General features: G+C 38.0%; 1 long non-coding RNA gene across 1 annotated transcript in view; it reads right to left on the bottom strand.

Annotated features, from left to right (window-relative positions):
- LOC132112992 (uncharacterized) overlaps nucleotides 1–11,704 on the bottom strand; it is a 190,407-nt gene extending 178,703 nt beyond the window's left edge. The window contains exon 1 of the long non-coding RNA XR_009425064.1: nucleotides 11,647–11,704. This is a non-coding gene — a long non-coding RNA (uncharacterized LOC132112992). The remainder of the gene's footprint in view (nucleotides 1–11,646) is intronic.
- Between the last annotated feature and the right edge of the window lie 1,230 nt (nucleotides 11,705–12,934).

Here is a 12,934-nt window from a genome sequence, read left to right on the forward strand (position 1 = left end):
TCTCCCTCACCTCTCCTTGTGGCCCCTCTCTGCTATCTTGCCCCACCAATCATAATGAATGAACACACACATACACACATGTAAGTTGGTCAAAGGGACACAGGAAGGATAACACTGATGCCTTGCTCCATGTTTAACACCTTTAAAAGACAAACTGGCAAATGCCAGCCAGGAACACTTTGAGTAAAGACCAATAAAGATCAACGTGAGCTGGTGTGGCAGCACAGGCCGAGGTGTCAATAAGCTCGTTTGCCAGTTGACAGTGATAGGTTTAATTAAGTTTCTTATACACCGGTCTCCCGCTGGACATCCACTTAGTTTAATCACCATATGCCATTCAGAGACGGCCTACACGCGTAATAGCCTTTTGAGTACCTCTCACATCACTTCCACACCATTGCAGCTTGTTCCCACTGTATTTGTGCTGGACAGGAAGTGCATCATGTACTGCAGGTATCATACATTAATTATATTTTCTATGTCTATGAGGATAATTTGAACCAACATCCAGAAAGGGGGGGGGCTAAAAAGACAAGGCAGCTTTGATGATACTAATGGTTTGACATTAGTGCAACATTCAAAATGAGCATCACATTACACTGGAACCTTCTGCTGTCGCACACAGTAAATTAGGTAAAGTAATCTGACCTGTTGATGCTAAGGGTTTTTTACACTAGCACTTAGTGTGCACCCAGGTTCATTTGAATTCATCCTGTTTTTCAAACTCTGGTGTGTACCTGCAAACCATATCTGAGTCCACTTAAAAAGGTGGTCTAGAGTAAGGTTCATGTGTATGGTTTACCACTAATGTGAACTCAGTCAGCCTAAATCGTATAAGTGAACCTGCTATTTATGACGTATGATGTGGTCAAATTGTGTGTATGTGTTTGTGCTCACTCACTTTCCTGACAAACGCGACTGATACACTGCAAGATGAGACTCTCATTTAACGGTCATTTAGACCAAGCAATCTAATCTAAGTGTGAAGGCACCCAAAACAACTTTTAGTTACTTAAAGGGATAGTTCACCAAAAAATTTAAATTGTGTCCATTACAAAGTTGTTCCAAACCCGCAAGTCCTTCGTTTATCCTTGGAACACAAACTAACATATTTCTGATGAATTCTGAGAGCTTTCTAACCATGCATAGACAGCAAAGTAACTACCATGTTCAAGACCCAGAAAGGTAGTTTGGACATTGTTATAGTAGTCCATGTCCATCAGTGGTTCAACATTAATTTTATGAAGCTACGATAATATTTTTTTGTGTGCAAAGATAACCAAAAATTATGACTTTGTTCAACAGTTTCATTTCATTTTTTCATTTATTTTATTTCATCAGGAACAATGCACATTCATAGTATATACAATATGTAAAATGTGCCAGATTTAGCAAACACTGGCTAATTTTCATCCGTAGTCCCTTTTGGCAGATTTATGTTAAGAACAGTAAGAAAATATAAACAAAGAATATTAATACACCAAATTAAGAACCAAATTAAAAAAATAAGGAAAAAATAAACAGGAATTACAGACTACTGTACCATATTCATAAATCACTATTAATGATCAAAAGTCAATGGGTCAATAACCATATTTTCAGCTTTTTTGAGAAACCACAGTGTCCTGTTAAATGTTTTAATTCTTTCAGCCCTACTGGGAGTCTATTCCACTCGTGTTTTTATAAAAATATAAACATTGAATTCATGAATAGAACCGCTTCTTCGTTGGTTAGACTATTCTGGATAAATCTGAAATCCGCTAAATTAAATTTCACTATATTAACCACTTTCTTCACATATTTTTAAAAGAACATTTTATAATAATCCTAAATATTTAAATTCATGTACTACCTACTATTTTTCAAATGGCTAGGAGAAGCGTTAAACATGGACGTGCGTGCAGTTGCCGTACTGTATTGAAGCTTTCATCAGGATAAAACCGTATATTAAGAGTTTCTTAAGAAGTAGCATTTTCAAATATCAGCGTATCTAAAAGTATGAGACGACAACAAACAAAAAAACATAGGCTTAACATTAAAAGCCGTGCTTGCACAGGTTCTGCACAATCCACTTTAATGATATCCTCTGCTACTTAATTGGGCTCAAACTAATTAGCAATATTAACAGCGCCATTGTTTACAATACAACCAGAGCACATGCCACTGGGTGAGGTGAGGGATGGGACATTTAGATGAGGTTTAGCCAATCACAATACTGAACTAGCTAAAAGAAGGAAATGATCAGTGTATTTCTCAGAGAAGGGACAGAGCGGTGTCGAATACAAAACTAAGCATTAACACATTAGACTGCACAATCAAGCCTAGAAAAAGATAAAAAACAGTAAACCACCACTTTAAGATATGTGATTATTTGCTCCACTACCCATTTTTCTGTGACTTTCAACATTACAGGGAGAATACGTATTGGCCTATAATTGCTAAATTCTTCTCTTCGTTTATGACACCATGACGCATGCGTGTGCATTACTTTGCTTGCAAACAAGGCTCAGCCATCTGGGCTCCTGTGTCAGCAGTTCTACACACATGCATCATGAATGCGTGTCAACTGACACGGAAGAGAAGAAATTGTTGAATAAAGTTATTTTAGTTTTCTTTGCACACAGAGAGTATTCTCATAGCTTCATAAAATTACAGTTGAACCACTGATGTCACATTGATATATTTTAATGATGTCCTTACTTCCTTTTGCATGGTGGTGGTAGCTGCGTTGCTGCCTGTGCAGGGCCAGAAAGCTCTCGGATTTCATCAAAAAAAAATGTATTTGTGTTCCAAGGATACACAAAGGGCTTACGGGTTTGGAACGACATGAGGGTGAGTAATTAATGACAGAATTTTCATTTTTAATCTGCCACATTTTAAAGCCATTTTAACAGTTCAGTCTCAGACGGCCAACTGGGGGGCAAACCGATTGATTTTGAGATCCCTTTGCACCATGTTGTTTCCAAGTCCATCCCAGTTGTTCAATGTCAACCCATTAACATGCACTGATAATTGGTAACCTAGAGTTGTTTTGCTGGGGGTGGTGAACGTTGGCCTTCAACAACAAATGACAGCCTTTCACACACGATAAAAGCTGAATGATTTGCCTCATAAAAATTCATCTATTACTTATTAGGTCGAGGATATGCAAAATGTTTGCACATTATCTTGTTCTTTTCACCCTAGCCTCTCTCTCACCCCTCCCCTCCTATCTCTCAGTTTCTCTCTCTCTCACTCCCACTTTCAAACATTCATGTTTTCTCCCTCCCTCGCTCTAACTCTCTCCGCAGTAAATAAAAGATTAAATGAGTGTTCTAAAAACACACACTGGTCACCAGAAGATAATTGTTTCAGCTTTGTTTACTGTGCATGAGTGCCCCCCCCCCCCATCTTTGTTTCTTTTTCATTGTGCACCATAATTAAAATTCCCTTATTTTCAAAGAAGTTCTACAAGAAGAAGCTAAATTGCCTTTTTTGTGTTTATGTTGCTGTCATTAGCCCACTGTCGTATTTTAGGAAGAATGAGAAAGGAGAAAAAGAAGTAGAGAGAGAGAAACTCACTCCAAATGTCCTTGGGAAAGACAAGAAGATCCACTTCATAACATGTTTATTCAGTTCATGCTGTCCTTTCACCAATCTCTCCTCTATTGCAACCCATCTCCTTTCCTCTCTCTCTTTTTTAGAAAAGATCAGCTCAAAGTCATTTAGTCTCAAGGGTTTGAACCTCTTCTCATGTGCTGAAATTAGAACTATACTCATTTGTTGCATTGTTGATGATCCTAATTGACACTATGCATTATGCAGATTTTTTTAGATCGACAAATCTGCACATATAACAAAGGACATGGATATAGTGATTCCCTAATGGGTCTCTACCGTCTATGTTTAACCATGCCTATCAGCAGACAATAACAATAAATATGAATTTCCGGAGCATGTGAGAATGGTGTCATTGATGTTCTGCAATCACCCTCCCTTTCCGGTCTATTTTATTTTTTTCCCAAACACTGCATTTGGAAAATAGACAGGGAGCTTGTTATTAAAAAGGTGACAATGAGATTTTGAGCTAAAATTTGCCACATGCCTCTTTTGTAACCCATGCACGATCAAGGCCATCTGACACCAGCTGACTGTGAAGTGCCACCAGAGGCCTGATGCCAGCAAACTCATCCTGTGCTGCCACTGCAGAAAAGGAAACATAGCAAATTAATATTCAGCTATTGACTAGAATAGAAATACATTGATTTAGTTGCAGTAACACCAGTTCCTTAAAACACTGTTTTTATGTTTTTAATCCCAAAGCACTAAAAGGATTCATACTAAATGGGTAAATTGATGATCTCTGATTAGATTATTTTGAACATCTGAGCCATGGTGCACATGTTCTGCCGCACTGAGCTTTGATGCTCAAATGGATGATTTGTGTTTGAATTTGGCTTGCAACATGGCTTACAACAACAACAAAAAAATGCCTTTTGTATTTCGGCACCTATGACTTCCACACATACATACCTCTTTGTTTCGATCCTGCCTTTCCTTCTGCTTTTGCTTAGTCAGGCATAATAATTGAATCTCAGGTTAAGATTACTTCTAGCAGCCACACTTGACTCGGTCAAAAACAACTATTACAGAGATCCAATGTTTTTTTTACACGGCTCTTCACATTGATTAGGCAATGTGCTGCCATGAGAAATGCACTGGATTCTAAATGACAGTCATTTGCATTAAATAAAGAGTGTGGGGCATTGGGGACATTGCCTGCCTGATTTGTATTGGAGCTGGAAGGAAATCACAAAGCGCTTTGGGTTTCATTCGCTGTGTGTTATAGTCAACACACGTGTGATTCAAACATGTTTCATCAACTGTTCTGTATCACGTAAAATAGGAAAATGTTAACAATTGTATTCACTTGACCCTAGAGAACTAGTTAGCTATGTTTCATTGTCTCCGTTTATATAATAATGCTTTTTTGAAATATATATTTATTTTAATAAATTGTTTCAGTTGACGCTTTTTGGTGTGCATTAAAAGTCGTCTGTGGAAATTAAGATATTGTTAAATGTTTCAATTGTTAAATATCTTTCAAAAATGTAAAAAAAAAAAAAAAAATTTGCTTCCTTCATAACATCAAACACATATTTAATGGCAAAAGTTTTGCATTTACACTGAAAAAAAAATGTTAAGAATTTGCTTTAATTCAAGAATTGTTGGTAAATTTCACCAAAATCACAAAGAAGCTGCAAGTAACATTCAAATTAAGCATTAAATGCTGAAGTTAAAGGATTAAAATAGTATTTTCTTACTAAACGTATAAAGTAATCTTTCATTTACCAAAAACAAAAATGGATATTAACTGCTATTTCTTTCTTAGACTAAATTTCATACTGAAAGATTTACCCAGCATAGATGTCTATGCCGATCCAGGTTAGTTTGTACTTGTTAGTTTTGATGCTGGTCTAAATGATGGACCAGCATAGACATAATGTTCATTCTTTAACACAAAATAGCCATGCTGGTTAAGTTAGTTGGGAAGCTCACTGGTCCACCAGCATCGCATGCTATGAACCAGCATACAAAACACAACATATGCTGGTGACCAGCTATGCAGGTCTTTTCAACAGGGTTTGAGTTCTGAGAAAAAAAAACACATCATACCTGTAAATAGACGTAAATCAGCTATAGCTGGCTGGCATCACTTGACAAGGAAACAAACAAGATTAAAACTCCAACTACCGTTAATGACTTGGGCTATTTTGAATTTCATCATAGGTTTGAGAGTTTTTCCTTTCTAAGTCCCACTCTCCATCATTTAACCTCCCGGTCAGACAGAAGAACAGAGGAACAGAGGGTGCTGGAAAAGGAGGGGTGAGTGAGGTAAGAAAAGAAAGAAGGCCTCTAAAAAAAAAAGAAAAGAAAAATCTTTTTATTTTTCAAATGAAGGCTTGCCTCCTCCTGAAGCGCTGTCAAACTCAATCAGTGGCGAGGACTGCTGATGGCTGTTCATTGGCCAGACTCTAGTTGTGGACAAAAGAGTTTGCTGTGAGCCACAGCACACACACATACTGCGTTGCGCTCGCAGCCAATCATGGCTCACTTAAAACAAGCCTGTCAGAGAACAGTGAACAAAACCCCAAAGACAAGTATTTACCGCATAAACAGAAAGGCATAAACATTGACCACTTTCGCTCAAACCATTGTTCGACATAAAAGAGAAATTTATAAGAGAGAAACCGATACAACTTCGCCAAATAACAACATTACGTCCCCTGCTTACAGTGCTGCCTCGCACCCGCAATGCACAGCAAAATTCTGACGTATTCACAAATATAAACATAACTCCTCCATAAAACAAGCAAGCAGACACACAAATCCACGTGTACACACAAATGAAAATGGGTCTATAATATGACTGGGGTAAAATGGCCTTGAGCCTCAAGCCCTTTGCTCAGAACCCAAAAAGGCCTTGAATAGACAAGCCTCAAATCACATTGTCGAACAAATCTGGTATTAAGAAGAGGAAGAGAAGACTTTGCCCCAATTTACCGTCTCTGAAGACTTTAGTTAAGCTAGTTACTCTGGAGCTTAGGTGGAGATGAGGGGCTACGCTAGTGTGTGTGTGTGTATAAATCCCTCTTCGTGTTTTAGGGACCGGGAGAAGGGGCCACTGGTCGCCAGACGCCCAGAGTCTGACACTCCTTCAACTTGAACCCCCCTCTCGCCAAGTCTGTGTTTACCCGCACCAAACAATAGGCCTGCTATTGGCAATTAAATGCCATTTGGAGATCCCTGGTGCAAGTTAATGGTATTACTGTTGTGATTCTTTCTCTGAATGGTGTGAGGGATTTCTTTCTGCACCAATAAAACACAGCTCACCGTCTTACCAGCATTACATAGCTTACCTAAGGCTTATGATTCACGGCTGTGTGATTACCGTTTGACTGTTTCTTTAAACGGCATAGTCACAGCTATGGCTGCCGGGCCAGTCTGCTGGATTGCCTCATATAGCCTCATTACCACTTTCATTTGTCTCGCCATGTTGCCTGTTGGTCGCGAGTTGCTGTTAATCTCCAAATTGAAATACGGCAGTCCTGTGTGGAAGTGTGTTATTCACTCACATAATTGTTTAACTTTGACATTTTGTAACACCACTGTTCTTTTCCTTTTGCATGTTTCATCTTTCAAAATCATTTTTTTTGGGGGGGATGTGCACACACACCACCTTATCAGTGTGACAAGTGTCAGAATGGTTTTGAGATACTGGCTTCTTATTTATTTTCCACTGGTAAGTCGTTGCTTACCTCATCAGTATAGCGCCTTTTACTTCTAGGTTTATATTCAAACATCAGAAAATAACACTGAATGTATGTACAGCACAAAAAAAGAGCAGTTATTTCTTCACTTTTTTACATCTTGGTCTAAGAATCCTTTCACAATGTCTACTATAGCTCCCACCCTCCGCTCTCACCCTCTCTGTCCCTCGTCACTTGTTTGCCCAGAGATCCTGTTTAGTGTGTCTTTTTCTCCCAGACAAGGGGCTTTGAGAGGAATATGAAAAGACAGATTTAAAGGTGAGAGGTGCTGGGGGGGTGGAGGAGGGAGCGGAGGGCTGTACTATAATAGCTCTCCTGCTACATTCAGATACTGAACTGGAAGAGGAGGGGTTCACCAATATAAAAAAATCCTCCTCAAGCAAAGGTCAAGTTTCTGAGGAGAGAGGAATTGAGTGGGGAAGAAAAATTGTGAATGTGTTTAACTGGCTAAATGATTTTTACCCAAAAGATGACACAGCGCTGACCCTCAAAGTGATAGATATCTTCTTTATTAACTGAGAGAGTGTTTAATATTCCGGTCATTATGCAGGAGCACTGTATGCATTGTTATTTCTAAACACACAATGTCTAATATTTTGACTTCAGTAAGAGATTTTTAGGTATTTAGGTTGTATTATTTTATTGACATTATAATTTATAAGAATTACTATAATTTTGCATAATTGTTTTTTTGGCTAGCTATTTTATGGCATTATTTGGTCTTTTTGGTTGAATTTTTATTTTATTTTAGTAGTTGTTTTGTTGGATGGATGTTTTTCTGTAGTTCTTTTATTTCCAACCTTCTGATATTCTCTATTAAGAATTAATAGATGGCAGTAAACAATGGGGAGAAAATTGGATAACAAGATTAAGGACTGACGCGAGTCAGATTCAAACCCATTTCTCCAGACTGAGCACTATAACTCAGTGTGTCAGTGCATGCTACTGTAGTTTCAGCCTCTCCATTTGTGATAGAAAATCACTTTTTAACCGTTATTCTGCTTACATTTTTATTTTTTATTTTTAAACCAGCAATTCCTTACATCTGCCAAAGGTGTTCCCTAAAACATGGCACATAAATGTAACATCCAAGACATAAAACTGTGGGTTTAGAAGCCTGTCTAAAATGCCAGAGGGTATACAACAATCAAAAGTGTACATGTCTAGTTAAAGGAGCCAATTAAGTAATGACATAGCGGGGGAGTCAGGATCAACACTGCCTGAGGAAAACCCATCTGAGAAACACACACACTTACACAGGGCTGTCATAGCCACGGGCTCTTTCACCTCTCACACACTCTGTGTGTCAATAGCAGCTTAGTTGCATAAACTGTACTCTGTGGCATCATAGGGAATATTATTAATAACATTGTAATTGTTTACCTGGTTGAATGTCATTGTCATTCTGTCTGCACAAAAAAATGTTCAGGAGAATAATTGTTTTTAACATAAACTGCATGTAAAATAAATTGCATTGTAAGTTTTTATTATATGTCACAATGTTTTTACTGTGTTTTTTATAAAATAAATTTGAAAAAACCAAGCCCAAACTTTTGAAAGGTAGTATATATGTTGGACATTTGTGCATAATATGAACAGATTTTAGGTAAACAGCAGAGGCAGAACAGGGAATTATTGTGGAATAATTAGGACATTTTGTAGTCTGGATTTAAACTTGAACTTAAAATTAAGTCACGCTCATTAGCATCAATATGCAGATTCGTTGGGCCTGAAACATGCTTTATGCAAGTTAATGAAGGCAAGTACTTGATTTTTATGCATTGACAAGAAATTGTTGGGGAAAAAAAGTCTATATTTTTGTTTTCTTTGCACACAAAAAGTATTGTTGTAGCTGATGCTATTGTTGTAACATCAGTGGTTCAACCATAATATTACAAAGCTATGAGAATACTTTTTGTATGCAAAGAAAACAAAAATAACGACTTTATTCAAAAATTTGTCTATTCCAACCTAGCGCCATTTTTGAGAGTTTCCACTGAACACGAACAGCATATGATATTCTGTGTCACCTGCATCATGCGGATATGTTTTCTACGTCGTTTACGCTTTGACTTGAATGAATACAACGTATCTGTGTGTTGTTGTTGTTGTTTTTGTTGGTGTTTTTTTTTTTTTTTTGCATACAAAAAGTAATCTCTTAGCTTTGTAATATTATGGTTGAACTGCTGATGTCACATGAATTATTTTACCGATCACATTGCTGTCTATGGGAGAGTCAGAGAGCTCTAAGAATTCATCAAAAATATCTTAAACTGTGTGCCGAAGATGAACGGAGGTCTCACTGGTTTAGAACGACATGAGGGTGAGTTATTAATGACATAATTTTCATTTTTGGGTGAACTAACCCTTTATCGTTTTACTTCAGTGGTCATTTATTTTTCTGTCAGGTCAACAAGTATTGTTACGGAAGAGCAACAGTTTATAGAAAATCTTGCAGAGCAAGTATAATTTAGTTAAACTGTAACGTTTACATAGATTTGAAGGTAACTCATTACGGCCACAGCAAAGCCAGAAAACGTTGCATATGTTCAAACATTACCGTCTGTGTTAGTTTAATTGGTGTAACTCCTTGTCAGAGGAGATAAGTTATCCAATATGGCAGTTGTGAGGATTTTTTTGTTGCAGTAATTACTATAAGGGAGAATTTTATATAATTATTCTTGCAGAAAAATGGAACTGTCATTTCATAAGTCCATTTTTGTGCATCAAAGAGATGTTGACTCTCACCTTTCCGTCTGATTTGGTATTGTTTTGTGGTTTTCCTATCTACACACGCTGCCTGCAAGGAATTAACCCTTTCCACCACTCAGCCTCGATATCAAGTAATAACTATATCAATGAAGAACAGATGAAGAAACCTGGCTAATCCAACCAGTGCCTCTTTATTGAGTGTATGACTGCAAGATAACGAAACGATAGAGTAATTCATCCTCTCGACCCGCTGACTCCCAGTCAGAACCTAATCCCTGACCCAGGCCCGTATCTCGGACTATATGGGAAAAAAATATTCCCAGTCTCGCTTGATCCTCCCTCCCATCTCTTTCCCCAGGGACTCATCTCCTGCAGCGCTGCAATTTAGAGCATTTCAGCCCTAGCTATGATCTTAATTAGCTACACCTCCATTTGATTTCTCTCTCGCATGCACTCCTTGCGTTCCTCCCTCCCTCTCTTTCTCTGTCTCGCTCCCTCTCGCTCTAATTAAGCTCGGAGCGATCCTTGGCCGAGGGTCTCCGTGCGGGTGAAGAGAGACAGAGAGAATCTGTTGGCCAGGGATTACAACCTTAAGCTAAGGCCACATCACAGGCAATCATCTCCCCCACCTCCATCTCCCCCCTCCAACGTCCCCAAGTACCAGTGCAGCATCAGCCTATGTTGTCCATTAATTTGCCTTGTATATTAAGCAGCCCCTTAACTTGAGTCAAAGATGATTTCCCACTCTCAGGCAGATGCTGTAATGAGACAGAGAGAGGTGATTGGTTTTAGTGTCCGACACACGCGAAGAGCCCTGCATTTAGTGTGGCCTCCCACTTCCACTTGTGTCCTCGGGTTAACAGATGTTTATGGGTGCATTTGAAGTCGAGAGGCAATTGAATTTATAGAGGGCCGAGTCTAAAACCACTCAGTAATGATGTTCAGAGTAAATGAGAAATTAGCTGCTAGTTAATTCATGCAAGTGACTTTTTAACCAATGATATTTAATATGTAATAATGAGATAACAACAGTAATGTTGTGCAATATTATTGTAATTTAAAATAATGGTTTACTATTTTATATACTGTAAATTATGTTCATTCCTGTGATGCAGTGCTGAATGTGTCACAATATCCTTCAAAATCATTCTGCCTTATTAATAATATGCTGATGTTGTCTATTTGTAATAAATGCTGTTCCTATTAACTTTATATTCATCAAAGAATACTGAAAAAGTATGAGAGGTTCCTAAAATAAAAAAATTAAGCAGCACGACTGTTTCCAACATTGATAATAAGTCAGCTTATTGTAAATAAATCAGAATGATTTCTGAAGGATCATGTGACACTGAAGACTGGAGTAATGGCTGATGAAAATTCAGCGTGAAGCACAAGAATAAATTATATTTAAGGTATATTAAGATAGAAAACTGTTATTTTAAATTTTAATAATTTTACAATATAACTGTTTCTTCTGTATTCTTTATCAAATAAATGCAGCCTTAATGAGTTTAAGAAATGTCTTTAAAAACATTAAAAATCTTGAAATATTGAATGTCGGTATAGATATAGTATGTATGTATGTATGTATAAATAAACACACACACACACACATATGTTTGACCCTGGAGCACAAAACCAGTCTTAAGTCACTGGGGTATATTTGTAGCAATAGCCAAAAAACATAGTATGGGTCAAAATTATTGATTTTTCTTTTATGCCAAATAATTAGGATATTAAGTAAAGATCATGTTACATGAAGATATTTAGCAAATTCCCTACCCTAAATATATCAAAACTTCATTTTTGATTGTAATATGCATTGCTAAGAACTTAATTTGGACAACTTCAAAGGTGATTTTCTCAAATATTTAGATTTTCTTTGCACCCTCAGATTCCAGATTTTCAAATAGTTGTATCTCGGCCAAATATTGTTCTATCCTAACAAACCATACATCAATGGAAAGCTTATTTATCTTTCAGCGAATTTTACATCTCAATTTTGAAAAATTGATACTTAAGACTTGTTTTGTGGTTCAGCGTCACACATGTCTGTTAGAATTTTTTTCAATTCATCTGCTACTTGAATGTGTGGTTAAAAGTTAATTATAGACCCAGGTACACAGTAGATTTTTTTTAAAGACTGCTCTCTCTCTGTTTCGACTCCCTTTCTTCCATACTCACTCTCTCTCTCTCTTACGATGAAAGTGCACTAGCTGCTGGTTCCACTCTTACTGAGAGGCAGGCCAGTGATTAGTGGGGCGGAAGGCCAGCGCAGCCCCTTTCATTTGGGCCTGGGGGGGGGCGGCGAGGGGAGGGCCACGGCGGTGTATCTGTGGCTGACAATGGCGATTACCTTCCCCTTTATCTGGCCAAAAGAAGGGGCTTTGAGAGAGCAATCTGAGGAGTGGAGGAAATGGCACGACACGGGATTAGCCACACAACAGGATGGTAAATTAAATGTTGGAGATGAAAGAATGAGCTCTGACATGCATCAATAGAGAGCATTGGCTGCATTCTAATAATGCAGAGGAAAGAAATACCTGCAGAGATTAGTAAAGGGGGAAAAGGGAGAGGGTGAGAGAAAGAGCGACACCGAGAGAGGATATGAAATCAAATGAATGGCTGACCGTAGCCGGGAGGTTAACCGTGTGCACATGTGTGTTTGCGTTTACATTAGTGTCCCTGTGATCAAAGATCAATCACAAACATACTGTTATATATCACACAGAAGGTTTCTGAATGAAGTATACGGTGAGAATTTGAGGATTGTACATACACTTGTCTGAGTGAACTTCATTCAACCATCATTTCTCACAGCAAATACACACTTTCCTATTAGAGAGAGAGTGTCACTGATGGTGCCTGAGACCAATCTGGAGCGGTTCCCAATGTCTCTATCCAAGAGGAGG

Source organism: Carassius carassius, chromosome 32 (assembly GCF_963082965.1).
Source record: "Carassius carassius chromosome 32, fCarCar2.1, whole genome shotgun sequence".
Taxonomy (NCBI): domain Eukaryota; kingdom Metazoa; phylum Chordata; class Actinopteri; order Cypriniformes; family Cyprinidae; genus Carassius; species Carassius carassius.